Genomic DNA, 7,128 nt, shown 5'->3' on the forward strand with positions numbered 1-7,128 from the left:
AATTGGCTGTGGCAGAGCTGAACCAAGTGCTCTTGGTGTAGTTTTCTCTATTGCCACTGGACAGCCTTTGAGTCACAGTTTTCCCCTCTGGTGAGACACAGAGGACTACGTGTGCTGTTGGCATTGTCGCAGCATTGTACTCAGATTCAAAGAAATGGGGTGTTTCTAACAGCCCTGCCCCTGGCTGCCACTGCTCTGGGTAGCCTGCAACAGGAAGTCCCTTCTGTCCCTTGGAGATAAGTCTTGACAGGAGATCGAGGAGAGTGTCTTTGGAAGCTCACTGTGTTAGGAACATGTTGTGGTTATACCTTGTCAAGTTTGTGTGGTTTGCTTTTGTGTAGAGTGAAATCAGCGTCTTAAATGTAGGGGGGTGAGCTGCATGCCAAAGCCAATTAAAATGATGAAACAATTCAGAATAGCTCTGGGTTTGAAGAATTTTCTTGTGTGATAAAAGGGTCTCTTTGTTTGCTTAGCATGGGCTTTTGGTAGCAGTCAGTATTCCCCTCAATTTCTCATACACAAACCCTTGGTTTGTACCAGCATTTTCACAGCATTTCTTAGTTGGCAGCAAGATGCTCTGCCTGACAGGACCATGCTCCATGTTTCTTTTCCCCAGCACCTGCAGAGAAACATAAAGATGGCTGCATCGTTTTATGCTATGAAACATTTTCACGTTTCAAAAACTCTAATGCAACAAGATTCTTAATTGTACAGTGCTGGCAGAACAAATAGTTCAACATCTTGCGCTTACAGTCACTTCTCAATTTAAATCATAGGATGTGGATGATAAGACTTACTAATTGAAAAGCAACTGGCTGCTTGGTTTTCATCTTCTGTTCTATTGGAAGCTGAAAAGTGAAGGCAGGCTTGGGATGCGTGTTATCCTAGGATTCCCTTGTTGCCTCGTCCTCAGGGTGAGGTGGCTGGTGTTTGGGTACCTATTTTCAATTGCAGCTGCTCTATCTTCAGTTTCAGCCCTCACAATAACCTCCGTGCCCACCATTGCACGAAGCCGGTCTCATATCAGGGAGTTTCGCTGCCCACACGTTGGTTAGATGAAAGAGAAGTCTTCAGCTCTTTTGCAATCCTCTTAGCTCCTCAGAAACCTTCTGCAATCTGCATTGTGTAGAACAAAGGGTGAGCTAAAAGATGAGTGGGACACTTCATTATAACCTCTGGCTGTGCAATGAGTCACACCTGTGATTTTGAAATGCAAAATAATAAATTAAGAGGGCAGTAGTGAGATAGAGCTGACAACCTGATAATAAAAATACTGGGCAACTTGTCAACTTCAGCTGAGTAACCAAAGAAAGACGTTTTCTGCCAAGCCCTGGCAATGAGAAGCTCTCTTTGCCGCACTATTGTCATGTTGGGGCCAACAGCAATGTCTGCCGATCAATAAAATGTAAACACTGACTCTATTTTCTAAAGCCAACTTCTCTTTTTGTCCTCCTGGAGAAGGGAGGTTGGCATCCAGCAGCCCAAAGGCTGTGCTTCGCTGTGTATTTGTGCCAACAGAAAAATCTCCATGACTCAGTTTACCTAAACATAGGCTATTTTTTAAAGGCGGCTTAAAAAAAGAAGAATTGCCATCACCCCGGTGCTCAGAGGAAAGGCATGGATAAATATTCTTCATTTACCACCATACGCAGTCCTTTCAGGCTAGCTGTTAAGCTCATTGCTTGCTTCGTGTGCTCGGCGGTACAAGCCTGTGCAGGGCAGGCTCGCGACTCTGGGCCAACCAGCTGCAGCAGCGCAGTGCCACAACGCCATCGTGCAACGCACTGCCAGCAAGTCAGCACGCAGCTGCACGAACGTGCTTCTCAGAAAGAACAGCAAAATGCCATCTTCCCACCATCACCTGGGTTCAACAAGAGTTTAACACTCTTAATGTGGCTTAATGGCCCTCACTTGGCTGTGCCTTTTCTCAGAAAAGGAAGAATCCTAGGCACTAATGGGTAGGGAATCAGAATCCTCATAGGAAACAATGCCCTTCCCTAAGACAAGAACAAAAAGGTGTTGTTGGTTTGTCGCCGAGTTGTCTTCTCTTCTGGTGCTTATGGGAATCGATATTTGCTGGGAAAGCCAAGCTCCTCACTTGTTTTGGGCAAAGAGCTCGTTCTTTGTCAGCAAGAAGGAAGTTGGAACTCTCTGAGTTTCTTGAGAGGAAGGTACAAGGGAGATGGGCACTGGAGCTGTGGTGTGACCCAAAATTGTCATTAGGATGAAAAACATACCCAAGCGAATATTCTCAGTGCAGTCCAATCCCTACTGAAACTGCATCCAAACAGCTAACCTCAGCAGCACGGTGGGAGAGCACTTACTGTGTTCACAATCACAAAATTTCTGCTCTGAAAAGTAAAATCTGCACATATTTTCTGGTGTTGGAGAATGGACGTTTTGATATGAGACAGAACTGATGTGTTGTTTTTAACTGGGCAAAGTGTAAGCTGCTTTACTTCTTGAATGCAGGAACTGTCGGTTTTTGAGTGCTGCTGAAAAAAAATAAAAGCAGTGGTGGTTTTTTTTTTTCCCCACCAATTGTACCTTCAGTTTTTGGTGGTGTGAGATCTTGGCTGAGCTTTAGTATACTAAATAAATAAATAAACAAATAAAAATAATAAGAAGAAATCCAGCCAGTGGTACAGCAGTGAATGAACTGCCAGTGTTGAACCCATTTGGTTTGGCTGTGAGCTGGAGGATGGCTCATGGCAGTGGATGGGTGATTTCCCTGTGTGCAAGCACCTCTGACCCGAGCAGCACCATTCCCCTTGTTGTTGTTCTATCTTTGCTTTCAGAGTTCGTTAGTTGTTGGCTTGACAAGCACTGCAATGACAGAGACAGATCTAGATTGCATCTAGTTGGCAAGTGGAGTGAGCCATTTTTAGCAGGAAGTATATCTTTGTATTTCAACAAGATAATCTATGTATTACAGAAGATCAGCATTGCCTTGAGGGACGTGGGGCTGTGGGACAGGCTGCAGCCCAGTGCCATTCACAACCTTGTGTTGATACTGTCTCCTGCAGTAGTATGTCTGTGTCTGTACTTTATAAAAGCAGACTGCAGCAAGTGAATCTGGCACTCAGCAAGGAAGCTCGAGCCATCTTCTTGGCTGTGTAGTGGTGATGGAAAGGTGAACAGAATTGAGGGTAGTTGCTATATTGGGTACTTGGCATTTCTCGGCTTTGGCTCTGCTCTCTCATTTTACCCAGTAGAACCTTAAGAGCAGCTGCCTGGATGACCACCACCACCTTCTCAAATGCATCTATGGACTCGGTCAGGTGGGACCTAGAGAAGCCTGTCAGGCACCTGTCTGTAGTGAGCAACCCCTCAGAAGGCATCATGGTTACTACTGCAACCTGTTGTCTTTAACTTGTTTCTTTGAATGATGACATACTTATTTACAACCAGGAGCATCCACCAGCATGCCCAGACAGAGCTGAATTCATACTTACAGCTACGCAGTGAGCCACCTCTGCTGCTCTGCAGCTGCTGCCTGCCAGGGGTTGCACAGATAAGCAAGACACTGCCTTCTGTCACCGGGGTCAAGGTGCTCCTATTAGTCAGTGGCTACTGGCAGTCCCTGGAGGCCGGACACGCTGCTCGCTGCTCGTTGCAGCAGCCAGGGCTGAACATGGAAAGCACCTGGCTCCTGTGGCAACAAGGCTTGTAAACAAACAGAGACTTGGCTGGGAGTTGCCGCTGCAATCTAGCACACTGCGAGGAAGTTTGATCTACAAAGCAAGGCACCTCCTATTACTAAGGGAAACTTTGTCCCAGCATGGTTTTGTTTCCAGTGCCAATACACCTAGTGACGTGCCAGTTTGGGATGGAGGATTTGTTGGGCATGATGTGGTACTCCCATCTGGAGATCAGACTAGTCCTAACCTAGGCTGTTATGCAAATCCAAGGCTGCAGGAAACTGGAGCGTGGAATACGAGAAAATCCCAGTGATGGAGGTTGCTGATAAAAGCAACCGCCTTCAGCTGACGAGCAGCACCGCCCACAGCACAGCTTCGCTGTGCCAGGCTGGGCAGGGGCTGGGGCTGGGGCTAATGACAGCCCAGCACGGTGTGTACCACCGCCTGGGAGCATAACAGGATGTTGTCCAGCCCACGCACAGCATAGCTCCATCTGAGACAAGCAGTGGGACGTGCAAAAAACGTGAACAGATGCAAAGATATATTACTTGCCATATGCAGGGAGTCCTGGAGAAGCCATTGCTAAAATCTCAGCTACGTGGGTTGCACGGAGTGGCTGAGTGTGGGCATGGCACTGCCCTCCATGCTCCTGGGCTGTCTAGATACGCCCTGATCAGTGCAGCATATGTTTACTTTCTAGTGACAGCCATCTACTTTCTATTGTGGACAAGACCTGGGAGTGAAGAAAGTCTCCACGGTGGCTGTCTCCCTTTGGCAAGAGGGAACCTCCTGTAGTAACCCTAATTATTAGGAATGGGATGAAGTTTGTTTCACTCAAGCTGGGAAAAGGCGTTCACATGGCAGCATCTTGCTTCTCTAGCATTCTGTGCACACCAAGTAGAAAGCTACAACTACTCGCCACTGCAATCCTGGTGATTACTCTTCCTAACCTTTCCGGTGTGCTACAGATGCTTGATGGTTGCTCAGCAATGCCAACCTGCACAAGGCTCTTGGTATCTGGTATCAGTGTGAGTAATTCCAAATTGCGAGCTCTGTCATTTATCATTCCCAAGAAACTTTCTCCCAAAGGAAGTCATGGAGGCAAGGTTGCAACGGCGGGTATTTTGCCCAGTTAAGCAAGGGAGCAATGTTGTATTGCTGGTTGACGTTTAGAGCAGAGCAAGATAGATTGAAGGAAGATGTTGAAACCTTGTTTATGTTGGCAGTAGGGGAGGTTGCGAAAAAGCCCTGAGAGAAAGTAACAAACAAAGGGTGTGTCTTGGAGGGAGGCTGAATTCAGAAACCTTTGCACAACGCGTAGGCAACACGTGCAAAAGCCAGGTGATTCAGAGCTCGCTTTCCTACTCTCCTATGACCCAAATCCTCCAACAGAAGGGACTCCTGTGTGCAAACGTGAGAAGCACCTGGACTCTGACCGCCATCAGGTTTGTGGAATGGGTGCTTCCAGGAAGAGCTCTTCCTCGTGCTCCTCTTGTATGGAATTGCAGTTAGGTGCCAAATGGTGCATTTTTAGGTTGAGGTATTTTAGGTCTCAGGGATTGCCTAAGTTTAGACGCAGGGGTAGTGGCCCTGTATGTTAACCTCTGTGTGGCTGGATTTTGTAGAATCATTAAACTTGGAAAAGATCTCTAAGATCACCACGTCCAACCGCAGCTCATTCCCACCATGCCCACTAACTGTGTCCCTCAGTGCCACATCTCCACTGTTCTTGGACACCTGCAGGGACGGTGGCTGCACTGCTGCCCTGGGTTGTTTCTTGTAAGTGGGCTCTTGTAAAAGCTTTTTAGATTCTTTCAGTTATTCTTGCCAAAATAGAGCGCAGCTTCTGTTGGTGGGGAAGCAGAGAGTTACTCCACTCTGCATGTGATGCTTTAAGAAACTTTTCAGCTCTTTGCAATTTCTTTTGGAGCTCCAGGAGTTAAGTGCAGGCATTCCTTGGTCTTTTGTGTCAACTCACAACGTTAGTTACTTTTCCATCTGCTGTGGGAGCTCCCCTGCAGCACAGTGCTGTGTCATTTCACATCCCACATATAGACATTTTCTAAGCCTGGGAGGAGTGTTCATGAGATGACCATTAGTTTTTAAATCCCTCTGGGGACCTCTGGAGAGGTCAGTCACAGCTTTCTACCTCCTTGTACGGCCTTCCTCCCATCTCGCATGGCCAAGATGAGATCGCACCATGGTGCTGACTCAGTGCTACAGAAAGGGGTTGCGTCATGAAGCCCTGATGAGGTGAGATGATGCTGTGATGTCAGGAGGTTGGAATCTGCATATCCTGCTGGAATAAACAGACAAACGCCAAGCTGAGCTCCTCTGTCATCCCCAGCATTCTTAGATCTTTTTGCCATCTTGCTTGTGATTCAACCTTTTGAGGCAACCTGGTGGGTTTTTTTCCTGCTACTGAATCCTTCTCATCTGCACTTTATTCCTTGTCTGAGTTTCCACAAGCAGTGTCTAGACAGACACCAGTGCTCTGCAAGGAAGATGAGTGGAAAAGCACCTTTTTACTCCTGCATATCTAAGAAGCCTTTCTGGCAGGAAGAAAGTACACTCTCTCCTTTGAACAATGCACTGACTATCTGAAATCAGACCGTGGCAGAGGTGGGCAGGGACATGGTGTGTAGGAAATACAGTATTCAGGTAGGGCAGCCAACACAGTGCTCCGCTGTGCCTCAGTCCACATAAATCAGACGTCTCGCAGGCAGAACACTACAAAAAAGGTCTCCAGTAAGCACACCAGCACAGAGAAAGCAGAACTTTATGAATCAGCTCCGTGTGCATTGAGGTCAGCAAGAAGGAAGGCAGAAGGACATTAACATAAGCAGAGTCATTTATTAAAAAGCTGAAGCGCAGTGACAGAAGGGCAGGAATTGTTGATTTCAGAGATCATGTGCAACAACTGCCAGAAAGGGACTTCCCTCGTTCTCTGCTTCTGACCTCCACTCGTACTTTTACTGATCTGTTTTATATCTATACGCTGTGGCTCCCAAACCCTCAGAGCTGAGTTCCTCTGCTATTTTTTTTAATGTAATGCGTTTATTTTAACAGCTTCCCTACACGGACTGTGTGCAGTTCTTTGGGGACAAGGCCATTTTTCAAAGATAGTGCTGCAGAGACAATAAAAAAGAGTTAAAACAGATTAGAGTTTTGACTCTTACTATATATCAGCGCAATCTTACTGGAAACCTCAGACAGATGCACAGTAAAAAGGCCAAGCATGCTGCTTCTGTGATAGATTTGCCTGAAATTGCTAGAAGACTCATATAACTTTTCCCTGTTTGCACTTCAGAAACAGATTGCTTCACTTCTTGATCCAAAGTTTGAGCAATTCATGCTTTAAAACCTGCAAATCAAGAGACGTTGGTTGATAACTGTGTAATAATGTGCAACTTCTTTTCCCTCTCCTCTCCTCTCCTCTCCTCTCCTCTCCTCTCCTCTCCTCTCCTCTCCTCTCCTCTCCTCTCCA

The sequence above is a fragment of the Centrocercus urophasianus genome, unplaced genomic scaffold (assembly GCF_019232065.1).
Source record: "Centrocercus urophasianus isolate 14NV4802_14NV808 unplaced genomic scaffold, USGS_Curo_1.0 seq_19, whole genome shotgun sequence".
Classification (NCBI taxonomy): Eukaryota; Metazoa; Chordata; class Aves; order Galliformes; family Phasianidae; genus Centrocercus; species Centrocercus urophasianus.